Source organism: Pyrgilauda ruficollis, unplaced genomic scaffold (assembly GCF_017590135.1).
Source record: "Pyrgilauda ruficollis isolate IOZ18807 unplaced genomic scaffold, ASM1759013v1 scaffold10, whole genome shotgun sequence".
Lineage (NCBI taxonomy): Eukaryota > Metazoa > Chordata > Aves > Passeriformes > Passeridae > Pyrgilauda > Pyrgilauda ruficollis.
In genome coordinates, this window is record NW_024508101.1 from 4,569,934 (window position 1) to 4,588,902 (window position 18,969).

At 43.5% G+C, this 18,969-nt stretch overlaps 1 protein-coding gene across 6 annotated transcripts in view; it reads right to left on the minus strand.

Annotated features, from left to right (window-relative positions):
- MITF (melanocyte inducing transcription factor) overlaps positions 1–18,969 on the minus strand; it is a 97,730-nt gene that overhangs the window by 77,291 nt on the left and 1,470 nt on the right. Inside the window, exon 1 of one of the 6 annotated variants that reach the window (XM_041466084.1) lies at positions 12,611–13,721. The exons of the other annotated variants lie outside the window; for them this stretch is intronic. The gene's annotated coding sequence lies outside the window, so the exon portion shown is untranslated. Of the gene's footprint in view, positions 1–12,610; positions 13,722–18,969 lie in introns of those variants that run through there. 6 annotated transcript variants of the gene reach the window in all.

Below are 18,969 nucleotides of genomic sequence, written 5' to 3' on the forward strand. Positions count from 1 at the left end.
TGGGCAAGGGCATGGCAGAGGCAGAGTCACTCTGTCCTGGTCAGCACCCTGTCTCCAGTGGGAAAGGGCACAAACCCAGCTGCTCTCTGTGCTCTGCTCCCCTCCAGTACCCACAGTCACCAACTGAGGGATAGAGCAACCCCAGTTCAGCTGCTCTCTGTCTGGTTTGTCCATTAAACTGCCCAATCTTTTTGAGCCTCCCAGTACAATCTACCTCCACAGCTTCCCAAACAACCAAATCCATGTGTTAACTACCTGCTTAAGATTATAACTTTCCCTACAAGCCTGTATTATTTAATTTAATGTGTTTACTTTTATTTTAATCCAGGTAGGTATCTCGTGAAATGATAGAAAAGTGGTTTGCATCTTGAAGTCATATACATCAGCTGGTAGAAGAAAGAATAAACCAGGAGAACAGCCACTGGCAAGGGACCACTTTGATGGTTCAACATTTGTATTCAATCATCATCTAATATCTCTGCCTGTGCATTTTCTCTGAATGAAAACATTACCATAATTTCCTATTTATTGAACCCTAATCTCTGTCTGTTTTTCCTACTGAAGTTTTTTCCAGGCTTCCATCCTTCCCTTTCCCCTGAGAAAGGGTCTTTGAAAAGTTTTTATCAAATGTAATGTGTAATTTAGCCTGCTCCAGCTATTTCCAGATGGCCTCCAGAGTTGAAGTTATGCACTCACAATTTTACAATGGAGAAGAAATAAATGGAAGCAAGACAGAATTTCCAAAGCAAGAACCTTGCACGTACCTCAGGAATTACAATACTTCATTTCTTCTAATAAAATCACATGGAATTGGATCCAATTTAGAGATATCAAACTCCCAATGACCTCACCCTTGTCTCCAACCCAAACAGCTTTTTCATGGAAAGAGGGCCACAGCACATGCAGGTATTCAGACTGCTGGCACACCTTACTGGAATGTCTTGCCTGAAAATCCAGCCATTAACATATGGAAGAACTGGAGCAAGTGCTTCTATTTTTATCATACACCATCTCTTCTGAGATATAATGTTCTCTGCATTAAAGGTATTTGGCAAAAGACGAAAAAGAAAGAAAATTGTGAATTAGGATCAAGAATTACAGCACAGAGCTTAGTCTGGCCATCAGCATGATGGTACTGATTTCTGTATAGAATCCTCATTCAAGTCTTGTGCTGCACAGTACAAATATTCCCACAAGAGGAGCTCCTGAATAGCATTATCAGGCAGCTATTACAGGAGGACAGCCTGGAAAATGAGGAGACAAATATGTCTCCATGTTCCTCCAGATCTAAAACCAGAAGCATCAGTAAAAGAAATAGTCTGCTTTCATTACAACAGGTTTTGTCACTTCACCACAGGCATTACTTCCTCAGGATGTCACATCTTACCTGAGACCCTACACCTGTCCAAGGCCCTGCTGCCATCAATCTCTGGGCTGTAATAAACCACCACAATTACCCAAGGGGACAGAGCTGGGATCCAGAGCCTCAGGTTCCTGATTCTCAAGAAGGAAAGCTGAAAGCTGGTGACCAACAACACCACATTTCTCCAACAACACCTGCTCAGTGCTTTATCCCACTTACAAAGGAGGATCCTCAGAGGTACCTCCACGTGTACCTGCCCTGACCAAGCCCATCAAGAGCTCTCTCCAGGGCAGGACACGGAGCAGGGTTCTGCCAACAGCAAGGCAGTGGGTGTGCTAGGACTCCATCCCATCACGCTGACAGCTCTGCCTCATTGTTTCCCCCTGCAGCCATCTGCTTCTTGTGTCTTATTCTGAGATGGCAGAGCTGCTGTGAAGCAGCCCACCACCTCCCCTCATGCTCACACAGCACCTACCAGCAGCACGGGATGCTGCGTCCCGAGCAGGGACCCGAAGTGTTACAGTAGAATAAGTCACAACACATGGAACTAAAGCTGTTTACAGAACATGGTGTTGTTGGAGCTTCCCAGATATACTGCTGACAAAATAATATCACATTTCATCACAATTTCCCTGATGTGTGTCAACAGCAGAGGAGCCCTCTTCAACCAGTGCAGCTGAAAGCAACATGTATCAAAGCTGTAGGTCTATATTCAAAGTTGCTGAGGAGAAACAAGGTTTATATTCTGATTAATTGTTCAGGATGAAAATATGGGCTCTGACATAATGTAATAGCTATTTTGGCACAACTTTTGAGGAGCATGAGTAAGCAGCCTCTCCTAATTGATGTGCAGATCCTGGAGTGGGTAGTAACTGCATAATAGCTTCATGTTGTCTTCTGAAAGTTAACACAGATGTGAACCCTGTCAAACTAGTCCACAGTCACCAGCAGCAGCTACTCACAGGAAGAATTTAACCCCATTTCATCCTTGATCTACACTTTCTGTCTTCCATGGAAAATGGATTAACACAGGACAACTTGGCCATCACAGCCTCAGTCAACACAAATGGTTCCAGGCCTCCATGGTGGCAGGAGGACTCCAGCAGTCTATTAAAATCCCTAGGCTAAACAAGTTACCATCCAGCACCAGAGCACAGAGCAGCCAAGTGTGTGGTTAGAGCACAGCCAGCATGTTTTAAGACAGTTCAGCTTAGTCTGTAGTCAGAGGGGTTAGTGTTAACCTGCATTACGTGGTATTTGCTGTGAACCAGGACTTTGCACACAGATAACTCCTGCTGTAGAGCTGACAGCAGTAAATTATTACACAGAATTAACTCAACTATGCTTGAGCTGTAAGATGATTAGCTCGGTGAGCCTGTATTTTTGGGTCATGGTTCCTCTGGAGTAAGCATAAAGCTCAAGAAGAGAGCTCTGGCAGGTTAACAGACCACTGGCATATGCTTCTTGTTCATTTCAGAAATTCAATATGTCAAGAATCAGACACAAAGTCCTCAAACTGGACTCATTGCCACTGGTTCTAAGTGTGGTACGTGTCACACTTTTACTGGAATGCTGGTCTTAAGACAGCAAAATTCAACGGAATACAAAGAAACAACTACAGGCCAGCAACCATGCAACTTACACATGACTTTTACCATGTTTTTATAAGGTCAGCAACATGATTTTAAGTTCCATCCAACCCAGCATAACTGCAGGCTGCCACAGCAGGAGGAGTCTGGCCCACAGTCTGGTTCTCAATCCTCTCTTGGGTTGGGTCTTGTAACTGTGTGGCTATAGCACAAGTCAGTTCTGTCAGCAGATAGAAAACCTTTTCTTTTTGAACATGTGTGGTCCCTTCCCACTGAATCACTCAACCAACTCTCCTTACAGTCATTCAGCAGCCCAGATCCTTCTCAGGACTGGGCACAGACATACCTTTCAGAGATCAGGTGTAGCACAAAACCACACCCACGTAGTGCAGAGTCCTTCTGACACGCGTGAGGTGAACTTTTACCCCACATTACTGCCTTGGAAATCAAGCAGCTAAGTAAGTGATAAGAAGCTATTTTTTACCTTAAATCACTCAAATGATAGTGAAGACAAAGCCTCTGATTTCACATACCTAAGTTAGAGAGGAGATGGTTGGAAAACACTGAGGCTTCTGCATCTTCGCCACCAACATTTTCTGAAGCAGACAATGACAAAGAATTGGTAAAAATGCACTTTCATGTGAGAATGCATATTACAGGGCAAAAGCATGATAGACAGCACTGCTCTGCAAATGTTCATGTTCTGAACTGGATCTGTTACACAGTCTCTGGCTCCCAGACCAAAAAGAGATGTGTAATCAGCATTTTGTGCATGCAGTGTCCAGTATAAAAGGGGAAACCTGTGTTTTATCATTGCAGTCACCCAAAACTCTTGGGCAGCAGAAACTGGTGCAGTTTTTCAGGCTGTTTGAGGGCCTGTACCCTATAACCAAAGGCAAGTCAGCCTGTATGAACTGGTGTGATGCCAGCAGTCCAGCCCTGAAAAGCACAGGACGAACCAGCTGGCACATACTCCACACATCACAATAAACTGACACTTTCTGAGGAAAATTAAACACACCTGTACTCAGTGCTGGGAGTAGTTAAATAGTTCCCTTGTCAAAGGAGGTGGGGACTTTTCTTTATAACACTAATGGCTGTGGTAGGATGTAAAATACAGGCACAGCAGTGTGAAAAGCTCTACCAACTACATCACAAAGACCAGGCCAATTTCTGTAGAGCAACTCGGCTGCCTACAGGTGTAATTCTCCTTCATGTACCACCTTCTGCACCTCTCTCCAACAATAAACTCTGCAGAATATGCTGGAGCTGGGGTTCAGACTTCCATTAGAACAGAAAATGGGATCTTAATCTTTATACACCTCTCCAGCCCCTGCAAATACCTCACACCTTTTAGTAGTTGTACAGTCACAGCCATCCCATATCCAGATTTCAGAAAAAGCTGTGCAATAAAACCTCAGTGCAACAAAAACTCTGTGTTCAACATAACAAATACCAGCTCCACTACTAACTCCCAATTTAGTTCAGAACATCTCTTAACCTTGCAAGTGCAGAGGCAAGACTGTGCCTTTAACACACTTCTCATTAAGAACTCAGCTCCCTGTAAACTGCATATAATCAAATTTCTGCACTACCCTGTTTCGGTTTCTCATTACTGCATATCTTTAATGTTTTAATTCACATGACATTAGATTTGCTGCACTAAATGAGCACCTTCTGAACTCCAGAATAAAATGGAGGTTAATTACTAAACCAGATTTTTAAGTGAGAGTAAAACTCTATTAATGCCTAAAGCAATGCTAAACTTGACAACTTAATTGAAGTTAAGCATTGCAGAGTTGAACTGCCCCAACAGCTTTACTCAAGCTGCAGCTCACACATTAAGACCTCCCAGGATCCCACATTTTACACAGATGACAGGGGACAGGACTCCTGACCCCGAATCTTGTATTTCCAGTGAGCCACTCAAGTGGCATTTTGTGATGGCCTTGTAAGCAGATGTCCAGACCTCTCCCCCACCTGCTTCTCACCTGCCTCGCCCACACCACTGAGCCTTGGGATAAACATGGGGAGACAATGAAAAGCAGTGGGTAAAAAGAGCTCTCACTTCATGAATTACAGGTAGATGCAAGAACTGCTATCAAGATCTGCCAACATTGCCAACATTCAATTCTGTCACCAAAGCACTGAACAGCTAACCATGCCATAAGTATCCTGACTTATGCAGATATTGCTGCTCACTGTTAACCATCCACAGACACTCTAATCAACACAAGAAAAGCCCAAAAGGATTGCATAAATGCTAATACCATCTTCATCTAAAATCGTGAAGTAAGAAAGACCACTGAATCCACAGGGTCCCAGTTGCTTTGGAGCTTCTAGATGGCATTAAGAAATCTTACCTCTTCCCCAAAAAATGCTGCTTTGGGAAATCACCTGTAGCTTTCTGCTTATTTCTCAACAGTTACTGGAAATGCAAAAGGAACCAAGTCTGGAACAGTAAACATGGCTTATTTTCTATATGTGATGTTTTGTTGTTGCCAGTCAACTGCAATTATCCAAACATGTCAGAGCTGGAGAATACACAGAAATGAAGGCAGCCTCAGAAAACTGGAGTCTGAACATGGCCACCTTGATGGCTGACACCAAGTAAATCAAGTGAGATTGCTATGGCACTGTACTCTTGCTTGTTATTCACAGTGTCATTGAAGATTTTTATTTAATTGCTACACTGAATTTTATCATGGAAGACATCTCTGAAATAAACTTTTCCAGTAATTCCAATAAAATTTTCTTTATGCTAAAGAACATATTCTTTAAAATCTCCAATTTATTGGCCCTTGAAGCTGCCAAAAATAATCTGCATGAAACTGAAGCATAGTCCTACAGAGTCAAGAAAAGATCAGTCCCAGCTAAAGATCAGATGCTCAATTCCATGTGATATGTATTCAATGTAGCTTGGCCAAAGTGCATTGTATGCTGTCCTGATGAACAGAAACAGCTACAGGTTACAGAAAGCCACTTTGTGCACGGCTCACCAAGGAACCGATTCTAGAAATATCCCAGAGCAAGAAATGGCCAAAGTTCATGTTTACTATTTTGGAAGTCATTTCAACTTCAGCGTATGAATTCATAGCAGACAAGTTAGTGCTGGTGCATCAAAGAACAGCAACATTTTAGTCAACAGCCTAGTGGAATTATTATACATGTTAAAGAGTCCAGATAACATCACAAGTGATGAGCATCTGTCAAGTGCTCTGCACAAACAACACCAAGGCACAGCTCTGCAGCACTGGACACAACCTCTGCTCTGAGGCTGAACTGCTCATTAAATGCAAGGTTATGTTGTATGTGCTTTGCATCGATCCACAATGGGCAATGGCAGAGCTAAAAACTAAACTACGTCAAACAGGGCTGAATCAAGATGAGGAAGAAAACTTGCCAGCCCTTGAGCCACGACTGAAAGATGTAGAAGTTTTGCCCATCAGGTCTTAAGCTTGACCTGCACAATCCATTGTTTTTGGGGCAAAATCCAATAGTTTAGATAAGAAATGCAGCCCCTTGTTTTACTTCAAAGAGCAAAGCTGAGGGAGTGCAGCTTGGGGAGGAGATGTGCAGCCTCCTCCACAGTCCATCTTGTGTGCACTGCGACAAAGAAGTCAGGAAACAGGTTATGTAGAACTCAAAAAACAACCCAAAACACAAAAAAAAAAGCTCCACACCTTTTTTCACTGTGAGAGTCATCAGTACTGGAAGAAGTCATCCAGAGAAGTTGTGAAGTCTCTGTCTTTGGAGATACTCAAAACCCAGCATGACATGGGTCTGGGCAAGATGATCTGCAGAGGTGGCACCTCAGTGACTGTGAGTCTGTCTAGCCACTGGGAAAAGCTTCAGACTGCTGGAAATAACTGTATTCCAAACTTTCAGATGCTGTCCCTGCGACACCCAGCATCAGATATGACAACTTTGTGGCTGGCTTTGAGAACAACCCAGTTTTGGATCCAGAAAGCTGTGGTCATTTCAAGCTCCTTTTCCAGAGATGCCACACGAGCACTCCCTGTCACAGCAGGCAAACACACATGTGGGGGCTGAAGGAACTGTTTTGTGATATAAGCATGTGCAGATCTAAATACTCATCTCAAACATTATCATCAAGACATCAGAAACTAAATAGGCAGTTAAGTCATTCGGGGAAAAAAAGAGGACAGAAAATAAAAACCAGCTGATAGTGCTCATCCTCTGCTCAACAGACTATATACCAAAATTCAGTTAATTCTGCATCTCATGTTGAAAAGATTCTGAATTTATCTTTTTCTAGTGGGATTTTTCACTTTTCTAAGTAGTATTTCAGTGCAAGTGGAACATATTAAAATCACAGTGTCAGGCTGGAAAGTACATCAGATTTAGGATCTTGCCATATGCTGAACACTGTTCTCCCAGTCCAACAACATAGATCTGAGCTCAAACCATGAGCTGAAACTGAAGCACAAACAGTTCTGAGCAGCACAGCTCACATGCTTCAGGCTTGGTGCATCCCTCCTGTGTTTGTTATAGGCCTGGGGCTGCAACAAGATGAAACCTACCAGTACAGAACCAATTGAATTATTTAGGATTCTGAAATAAAGACTACACAGAAGTGTTGTGTTGAACAAAAGTCTGATTGAGGCAGATCTTTAAACATATGCTTAACTTCAGCTGGCATTTAAGTCTGATCTCTTTCAAAGAAGCCTCATCCTGAACACTGGATGCTTTCTTAGCTCGCAGCTCCCACTACACCAAGGATTTAAAGAACATTTAGGGAGGAGGACAGTCTATGCAGGCATTTGCTCAGGAGACACTATACATCATTTTAATATTTCAAATGCTTCTGCAACCTCAAACAAGCCCAAATTGTTTCTAAAATTCCAGCACGTCAGATACCTCTCTGAAGTTTAACTCAAATTCTCATCTTTTTCTAACAAGATGCCAGGAAACAGAAAAGAGCCTGTTCCCAAAAATTTCGATAAAATTCAGTTAAATTATCCAGATGGTTTTCATTCCACAGAAAATACTAAACCAGCAGTCTGCAAAGCATAGCGCTTTCTAAATACACAAAATAAAGAGAAAACAATGCACAAGTGGAAAGTGCAAATGCTGAGCCCATTATATTTTTGTTCCAGCAGAAATGCAGCACAATCAATACAATCTTGCAGTTCTAAAGGACCCAGCTTTCTGCTGCCAGGGGTGCTCTGCAGCTGTAAGCACCACCAAATAAACTGCACGCAGTTCAACCACTTCATTTTTCCTGTGCTACATGCAGAAAGGAGGAACTGCATTCCCACCCACTTAACCTCCAAAACTCAGCATTCCCTACAGCACAAGAAGCCAAAGAGCACCTGCTGAACAACCTATGTACTTTGAATGACTCTGCAAGCAGCCAAATTTAGCAAATTTGCTATTTTCTCCAAAGCACAGCCTGATTCTGCAGCTCTTAAATACAGGGAAAACTGTCTTAGATTAAATAGTGATTACAGATTTAGAATTTCAAGAGCTGTGAAAGTCCTTGCCACAGAAAATAAACCTACTGAGAAAAGATGAGGATAGATACTGCAATTTTCTGTGCTGTGCTATTTAATAAATATCAATGCAAAGGAATTAAATTACAGATAGAGAAACAAGCATCTATATAATTACACAACACCTGAAATCATTCAAATCCACCACCAGCAGAAACAAAAAACTGATCAGCATGACATGAGCCATGAAAAAAATCTCTCTGCAGTCAGAGATGGATATTCATCCCTTTTACACGGCATCTAACTAAAATGTTTCATAGCAACAGGGCAGGAGTTATCCCACAGCAGGAGATGGGACTGGTTATCACACAAACCAGCACCATCCTGCTGAGTACACCCCAAAAATGAGAGGAGAAAACAGGCCAGTGAGCAAACTCAGTACTTAAACTGAGTTTCTCAAACAGGAAGAAATCCCTGAAGTGTTTCTTCTTTAGATCACTAGCATGTTTTCTCAGGCAGGGCTGCTGGCTGGCCTCACCCCCAGCCCTGCTGAGCGCCGCAGCACAGCGACAGCGCAGCGATGCTCTCGCAGTCCTTGGGGAGAGTAGGACCCCGTGCCTTCCTAAAACAGCTCTTCAGGCTGCCAGGAAAAGCTCTGAGGATGGAAATGGTGGGTTCAGCAGCTGATAAAGCCACAATCAGGTGCCCCTGGTTGAAACTCACTGCAAGAGCCACCTTTTCTCAGCAGCTTCCTCTCACAGAGCTGGTGCCCAGCGTGCCTCTCAGCACAGCAGAGCAGCCTTCAGGAACACAAGATCACTGGACCTGTTCCTCTGCAGGTCTGTTTATAGACTTAAGAGTGCTGCAAGGTGAAAAAGCCAAATGATCCCCCAGTTTCAAAGAGCAAGTGCCTGTAGATCCCACCTGAAAACCAAAAACACACGCCCCAGACTGGGGCAAGCGACCACTGCAGGCACAGACAGGGAAACTTTGCCTTATGGACATCTTTGCACCCCAGCACAACTCTTACAAGTGCCTTCATTAGAAAGGCTAAGTGAGGGATAATTATGGCTCCTCCACAAAGGAGGACTGCTTTGGAAAGACAGCAATTACTGCCTGCTAGGAGGGATCTCTCCCAGAAAGCAGGAGGCTGCTGTAAGGTAGCGCAGCCAATTCCTTGGGAAATACCAAAAAAGCTGCAAGGAAGACCCCCTCCCCAGCTCTGAAAATGTCCAGCAGCAGCATCAGGCCCCTTCCAGACAACCCTGGTTTTGTTGTAGAGGCAGCTCCAGCACCTTTGAGAGCCTCATAACAGGCAGACCCATTTCACATTTTTCTACATTACTTGACACACTTGAAAAACACTGTCTTTGCTGGCCCACAGCATTTCCAGGGTTAACAGCCCCTACAGCACAGCTTTGTACAGTATCAAAAGTTGCATTAGCTGGGAACCAAATTATCACTTGCACAGTAGTTTTGCAATTAGATTGAAACTGTAAATTACGCAACCAGCTAAATTAAAAAACAAGTTTGTGATACAGACATAATCTTAATTCAGCTCCTGCCTTACTAACCTTACTCCCTTGTAACTTGTTTCTACACAGATTCAAGCTTCTTTTGCTGTACCACAAATGACTTCACATTCCTAAAAAATTAAGCACTCCTAAGAACTAACGTATGTTTGTCGTCACTCTTAATACCCACCTTTGCCTGAAGCTGCTTCACCAACACACAGCACTCCGAGAGGCCTTCTGGGCACCAGAGCCCACACCACCCTTCATCTTCCTTGCCTTCCTGCACCATTTCAGGGCTCCTTCCCTTCATCCAACTCCCTCTGCCCCAAAAATATCACCATTCTTACTTTGAGCAGGTCCCCATATGTCATGCTGTGACCTCAACTACAGAAATTTGAACTACTGCCTTTTAGATGGAGCAGAAAACCATCTAATTTCTGAGCACATCTTACTTGCTTCCTGGTAGAGTTGTTCCACTTTGTACCAGTGACTATTTTCTGGAGCAAAGTCAGAACATCCATTGCAAATATTCTCTCCCTTGTGTTACACCAAGCCACTCCTGCCCCTACCAGGCTCAAACAACACTACAACGCAAAATGGAGTAGCTTCTGCAAAAAAAAGATGCCTCACAAAGTCCATGGTTTATGTTTGGGCACTCACAATACTGTGTCTTGAGTCACAGTCAGGACTGGAACTCAAAACTTCTATGTGCTGAGTGGACAAAGCTAGGGCAGGGGGACGTCACACTACCTGCTCTTCCTCATTTCTGTCAGAGCACACCTGCCCTGGGCACGTCACTCCAAGGAGGGTTTAGCAACAGCTCCCCTGGACCTGACACCCAGCTCAGCTCAGCTCAGCAGCCTCTCACAGCTTGCTCTGGCCAACTGAGCCATTCCCCAGCTCCAGGCCAGTGCTCACCAGCCTACTTTGAAGCCACCCCGAGTTCTTTAAGGAACCCAGACACCCACCTTGTGGGTTTTTTTTTAAATTCCACTAGGCAAGAGAACACATAAAAATGAGATGATGCAAGGCTAACCCGAAGCTCCCCTAATGAACACAGCCCCAAGTGTCCAACAGGATGTGACAGGTGGAGGGGCAGGCGAGCCCAGCCGAGATGAGGTCACGAAATGAGCACTTTGCACAGCACACTACTAATCTTAAATTCCAAACTCATTATGCACAAGCCTAACAAACAAAGGAGCAGCTTAGCAGATTTACAATGTACCTTCTCCAAGGGTGGAATAATTATTTATCTGATAGCAACCTTCGTGATACAACAGCAATAAATAAATAAATGATCCCAGTAACTCTTGTGAACTGTGCCTGTGGCTTCACTAGACAGACTGACAGCTGGAATGTGCATTTAGCTGGCTGAGCTTGGGCAGAGTTGTAAATATTTGCTACAAATAAAATAAAGCTTGCTAGACTGAGCAGAAACCCAAACAGTAGTTAATGGCATCCAGGGGACACACTTCAAGAGACCCACAGGCCCCTGAACTCCTTCCAGCCCCTAGGTTTTTTTTTCCCTTTGCTTTTCTCTAAGACCATTCCCTCCTGCATGTGTACACACATCAATACCATTCTGATTTCACTCTCTCAGGTTGCAACTTTTATCCAGACCGAAGTTTACACACATTATGGAAAGGGTTTGTATTCCTAATTTGGCTTTACAGCTGCATACTACCATGCAGTGACACATCCAGAAAAAGCATTTCCAAAGTCATGCTTTATACAAGTTTTCTCCTTTACTTAGATAAAAACCCAAAGAATCCTGAAAGGAAGTAGTACATGTGCACAAAACATGCTCAGCTAGGCTCTCCCACTCAGATCTCTCATATCCTTTTTCACTTCTATGGCATTATTCCGACCTCCCAGTTTGAAGCCCCAGAACCACATGTTCCCCTTGCCCATATTCCCAATTTCTCACCATCTGACAGATTCCTAAGTCTGCTCCCATCTTCTCACCCTGAAACAGTACCTCCAGCCCAAGTTTTCTAGCTGGCTGCTTCTCTTCCAGGAAGGATCACAGCAGTTCCTGTTTTATGTGTTTATATGTTACAACATGACAGCTGGCAGTAAGATTAGTAACAATCATTGATTGCTCCAGTCTCCATCCTGCAAAGCATCCTTCAGTTGGGACATTCTGGTTGTTCCCACTTACTGTTACTTTTCTCCCACCTCCAGACCCCAATTCCCCAGCCCTACTTGTTTCCCCCATTCCTCCAGCAGTTTGTGCTGTCACATATTTGCAAAGAAAAGAGACAGCATCTCAGCACTTGGGTTACAGGCAAGCTTTAACAATATACTGTTATCATCACATTAAAACTGGCAAGATTCCAGCACCTAAATATCTCACAGATTATCATCATCTTTCCAGGAACCCAAAATACCAATATTCACCCGGATTTTCTCAGAATTCACCCCAAATAAATTCTTTAATGTAACAGTAGGCCAAACCAGGCACATAATCCTTGCACACAGAGATTGCTTTTGTAGGTTTAAACAGACACAGACATCCTTCCAACTCTCCAAAACTTGCGCTCTCTTCAGAAGCAGCCTCACAGGGTGGTCTGAGAAGACCAGCCCCCCAACATGTTCTCCCCAGCCACACCAGCCCAAACAGCAGGTTCAGGAGGGTTCATACCCATTTTGTGCCAGAAGAGCAGCACAAAGGAAGGTGCAACGTACCTGTGAATCTAGATCAGTGTTTTTTGGGGAGCAGTTGAGGAGGATGAATCCAGGTCTTCCCAGAGGTGGCAGCTGCAGCATTGTCCCCAATGCAACTGTTTCCCTGAGCTGTAATATCCCTATGAAATACCAACTGCAGGACTGGGCTCCAGCCACCTGACACTGCACCTGAGGTGCTCTAGAGTAAGAGAAGAAGGGTCTGAAAAAAAGGCACTTGTTTGTTCTTGATGCTCATTTCGGCATGGAACACAGAATTCACAAACCCCACATCTGCAAATGTATGTCTGCCTGCATTGTAAAGGAATAATCTTCATGGGAACTGATTTAAAAAAAAAACTTGTTTACGGTTAGAGGCTGCTAATTACAACATTAAAATACTAGCCCGAACCCCACATTACACTTGCATTCTGTTTTACATAGCAGTACACGTAACAATCATCACAGCAAGCTGCTCTGTTGGCTCATGCTGGAAGAAGTAATTATATATCACAGCAACACAACTTTGCCCTTCAACCTGCCAGTCCAGTCCATGCAGCAGCTGCGAGCAGCAGGTCAGGGTGGGGGGAGCCTACAGAGTGTTTCTACATAATCACTTACCACTGAAGGAAAAAAAGCTAAAAACCACCAGCCCCTGGCTTGCATGCTTGGCAGAAAGCTGCTAACACAAACATTACAGCAGGCCTTGCAGCAGGGATGTTACCAGAAAAAGTGAGCTCGATCCAAGGGGACTATCAGAGTTGAAGTATTAGCTGAGAGTTGTAGTGCAAGCCCTCCTTAGCAATTGTCACCTTTTTTGTGCCTGTACCAATGATACCCACCCTATCCTGTCTCACTTGGGACACTACTGTGGCCTCTCTGAAACACCTATTCTCAGGTGAAGCCCACAGGCAGCAGTGACTAAGGCCTGTGCAAGTCACAAGCTGAATTTCTGGGTAAAGACACTGAGACAGAGCCTTTCAAAAGGCACCCAAAACTGTTAGTGCTCACCCACAGCAAGCAGAGCCTTGGGGTGCCTAACACTGAAAACTGCACTTAACTTCTGCTCCAGATGGACTGGAGAACAGGATGACCTCTTCCAAGACTTTGGCTCCAGTGAACCTGAATATTTCAATCTTGACACTCAAAGCAGCATCAGGTTTTTCACAGCTGTTGCAGATAAAGGAGTGGCATAGTTATATTGTGAATATGCAATAAAATTCATTTTCCTTTGATGGGTTTTTTTTTCACCAGTATGAAATGAAGTGTATAACTACACACAAACCATTAGTTGTACTGTTACTGTTTAACTAGAGATTATAAAAAAATAAATCATCACAGTTCTTGTATAATATGATAGTGATGCAACAGTTAACTGTCCAGCAAAATCTGCCATGCCAGGCTGCTTAATCATGTTGTCTTTGTTCCAGCAAAAAATTATATTAAAAGACAGTTAATTTTTCCAAGCAAAAACGTTACAGCCTGTGTATTTCAAAAACTTTTTGAATCCAAAATAGAACGAGACAGACAATAATGGCCAAGAGCCTGACCAGCTTAATGGAAGTTGGACTCTCATTTTGTTCCCAACACTGAAACAGCAGATTGTTCACAGAACACAATTAACAGCCAACACACAATTTCAACTTTTTTTAGCAGAAAAGTAAACAGAAAATTACTCCTTCTGTTTCATTTTCTAAGTCTTAAAGCATGTTGTTTTTAAAAGCAAACACAGAAACAGGACAGTATCGTTAAGTGTCAGAACAGGTTTCTCCTGTGCCCTCATTTTTAAGCAGCTGTACTGATTTTTTCCCAATCAACTTTTAATCAAGAGAACATGTTTAAGAGGCTGAATTTGCTTGCAAAATAGTGCATCTGCAAGTCTCTTCTGCTCTCAGTTTTCTCCTAGATCCTGACCAGGCTGTACAGCAGGAATTAGTCATGCTGCCCACCACCGTGCTGGGAAGGACCTCTGATACATTGCCCTAAGTGCCAAATAAAAACATACACAGTGCACAAGAGGCTCTGCAATTACTTGTTAATGACAGTGGACAGATTCACAGCAGCGCCACAAATTCTATACCAGAAGCTTGTGAAATGACCTCCACTCTACGTGGGGAAATGAGCAGTACCAGGGGCAGCCCAGCTCTCCATCAGCAGGGCTGCACAGGCTTATCTTCAGCCTTTTAAGAGACAGAAATATATTGATTCAAATGATCACCTGGAATCTGCAAATCAACAGCAGCCAGCTAGGGAAGTTTCCTGCTTACCAGAAAAGTATGGATTTCTTTCAAGCAGAATGCATATGAACTTGTACACAACTAATGCAGCCAGCAGTCTGGTAAATAAAAAGCAAACACATGTGCTTGCTAAAAGATGCACAGTCAGTGCAGCCAGCTCAACCTCAAAATATCTGTGCCCTCTCTGATCAGCTTGGCAGCCACACAAAACCCTCCCGAGGAAAGCAGGCCAGGGAAGCAAAAAGGTGACGCTCAATAGTTCGTATCAAAGCAAATGCTGAACTGAATTTCATGGGCTATTTCTGTTTCCTTGCTAAATAGCAAAGGCCTACTGCAAATAACAGAGTGAGAGTTTTGCAGGAGAGAAAAGGTCACCCAGGATCTCTCACCATGGCAAATGCTGTGCTACAGACAGGGAGCAGCACCAGCTCCCTGCGTAAAGAAATATACGGAAATACCACTTATTGTCTCCACATGTTTATACAACAGGCACTCCAACAGCAGCCTTTCCTTTTAAGACTGTTTTCAAAAATAAAAAAGTACAAAAAGCTGTGGTGAGGGTTTCCTTCCCAGTGCAGTGAATTTGAGGTGCAGAATAAACATGGAATTATTGACTCAGTCACAAAAATGTTACCGGAGAGATTTCAGAGACATACTTCTGGCTTAGCTCTACTCCCACTGACGTTGGTTCAGACTTCTACCACTGATTTCAGGCAGTGCTGGCCTACGTAGCACTTCCAGCTCAGCTATTATTACCTTTTAGTTTAAAATATGTAATGTTCCTCTGTAACAGACGGAAAAATATTTCAGGAACTTTTTAAATCTGTTCCTCCGAGATACATTTTGATTTTTTTTTTAATCACACTGAGACACGGTTCCTGGATGCAAGAACATGTGACCTGTTCTAAATAAAGGATATTTTCCACTTCTTGCACAACTGGAACAGATATAAGCAGTAGCTTGAACAAACTGCATTGCAGAACCCAACCAGAATATAAAACACTTGAACAAGATCCATAAATAGCAGTAATATGAAAATACTACCTCCAATAAGGCACAAACTCAATGTTAAGCCTAATGTAATCAAGTTCAAATTCAATCACGCTGCAAAGTTCATTTACAAAATTAAATTTGATCATCTGCAGGCTAAGGCACTAGGGCACTTCAGAAGAGTCCTCTTTGGCTCCAGAGTAAGCACGCATTTCAAAAACGTGTGTCTATTGACAAAATTAATATTTCTTCAACAATCATTGTGTATTAAAAGGGAAGCTTTAACTACATCAAAACTTCAGCATTGAGCAGTAAGAGGAAAAAACCAAAAAGGAAAGCTTTACAGAGGATCCTAACTGGAAGGAGATGAGGCACCAGCTGATATGAGTAAAATATTGATGGTTTGCACAAAGGAAAAGGTTTTTGGACAGCAGGAATGAAGAGAATTTTATAAAGACATCGCTGCTTTAATAATGACAAACTCTACATCCCAATGTTATTGCTCATAAAACAAAAATAAGCCTCCTAAGAAACTATCATGCAAATTAAATGCATTTCCTAATATTTTCTTCCACTAAAAATGCTTCAGTAACTGCATCATTCAGGTGCTTTTTAACCAGTCTGAAAATATAGGCAACAGAAAAGGGCACAAATAGCAGTAATTTATCTGCAAGCTTTATTAAGAGCAGTAAATTACAACAGCTGACAATAATTTGCGGTGCTTGCCATGTCACACAGACCATCCAAATGGAAACACATTGCAGACAACAAAAAAATATTGAGAAAATCAACTTAATATAGAAAATTTTGCTGCATTTGCCACACCTGGGTTGGTTCAGAGTGCCCTGTGCAATGGCAGGCTGTACAGCCTTTACCTCCAATACCAGTTTGGCATCCAAAACATTGCCAAATGATTTAAAGTGTCCACACTGGAGATGTAACTCAATCCTCCAGTGCCCTGCTGACTGCGTGCAGACACGTCAGGACCTGTGTTTACTTTTGGTAATAAAACTCCATCGATTTCACTGCACACTGCTTGTACCAGGAAACAAATCTTATTTGCTTGCTCATTACATAAACACATGCATATTTAAGTGTATGTACTTGTAGATTAAGACTATTATACTTTGTGAATATGGTAGGAGAGGAATAAAATATGAATATGAGGGGGGAAAAATAGATCTCATTGTCTTACTGGGTAGCCTGAAAGCCCATTTTCCTCCCACAGAGAAAAATTACTCTGGAGAAACCAAATCAACTGGAACATCATCTCAGTTTTCAAAGACATTTGACCATGGCAAATTCCAGAGATCTCATGAATGTAGGTATGACTTTGCCCAAGGATCCAACTTCTTATGAGTTGGGAGGGTTTGGGAAGCATGGGTTTGACCGATCTATCTCAGCCCCATGTATCCTCTCCACCCCCTGTGATTAAAGCTTTTGCTGGGCTTACATTTTAACTTGGCCTCTAGCAGTCAATTGTGGCTTGGCCTAAGCTAGTACAGTATTTACTGCAAAAAGCTTTTATTATTGGACCCCTTGTGGCTTTGGATTGCAGACTTGAATTATGAAACAGGGATGGAGTAACTGTGAGGGCACGCTGGAGAGGAGAAATCTTCAGCTGGATGTGACATATTGGAAAACAAGAAATCTGTGAGCAAATAGGAGGGTTTCATGGAGAGAAGGACAGCAGTATCAGCAGGGCTGAGTTAAACTGGTCAACAAAACTGTTTCTTCTTGGTTCAGAGCACTGACATTCTTACCTATTTCTGAGCAGGATTGAATTTTCTCTGTACTCACAATTTCAGCTGCTATGAGTAAGCCAAGGATGCTTCTCAATTCTTATGGTTAAAAAGATCAGAGAAAGCCCTGAATGTTGCTAGGAAATCAGCAGTTCTCACCAGGGAAAAGAGCAGATTGCTGTTTAGACTCAGCTTCTCACATCAGCTCTGGTTTGCCTGCTCCCCAGGCACACTTCTGTGGAGAGGGTAAGAAAGCAATTCCCATGGCCACAGTCCCACAACTACACCACGCTGACCTGCTGCTACTCCGCTCACTGCTATGCAATTACTCCTGATTTACATCCACAGGAGAAAGCAGCAGGGTGCTGCTGATACCCTCGATAATCATCAGTCAGACTGGTTCCAGGCCTGAGCAAAGCTGAAGGACTACAGAAGTCCTCTGAGATATGATCATGAAACAAACAGGTTTGGGAGCAACTTCTGCCTCCTGTTATCGTCAAGTTTTATCAGCCTGGCTCCAGGGACAGGTTTATATGGACCTGGCAGGGCCCCTGGCTCCTTTGCATCTTCATCTCCCACAATAGCAGGAAGACAGCTGAGACTCTCTCTCGAGGTACGAGCTGTACGTGAGCTGGGCAGGCTCCACACTGAGGTTAACATGTCAGCTCACTATCTGCCAGAAAAACCATGGATTGCTATTCCACCCTCGGGGCTGCCTCTTCTCACACACATAGCTACATGTGGAGGGACACGAGGCAGACTGGGACGAGTTGGTCACTGCTCCAAAAAGCTGTCCTGGAAACATCAGGGCAGATGCTGGTCCTGGAGGCACCTCCAGGATGTCAGGATGACAGACCTCTTTAAACCCAAACAGTGGGCAGTGCTGTCTCTGCAGGAATATCAGGTAAGGATGAACTGGGGAAATTCACTCCAGGGAAGTTTGAAGTGATAACATTTAGAAGACAGTAAAATACTCCAGTGCTTCATTAGAGAGTTTATTCACTCTTCCCTGAGAGAGGTGAACAACGCAAGGCTGCATTTGGGTCCCAAAGCACCAAGTCACAGGAATCAAAAGCAGTTGCAGCATCTGTGCAATGTCAAATGCAGACCAGCCACCTAAGCTCCAGTGCAGACCTGCTATCCATGCTCACACCAGGCAAGCACAAACTGCTGACTACAGAGAGGACAGCCACAAAGGGACAACTCCTGCACACCAGTCAGGACACACAGCTGGTACAAACAGGGCTACTGGGCCACAGCACAGCAGCCACGACTGCTGCACTCCACTGGCAACACAAGCACTAAACCCGAAGCCCTGTGTGTCTCTCAGCTGCCTCCATCACAGCTGGAACCCATCAGTGCTGGTGAACCCCATCTGCTCTGCACATTAGCCTGGCTCTCAGATAATTACCTG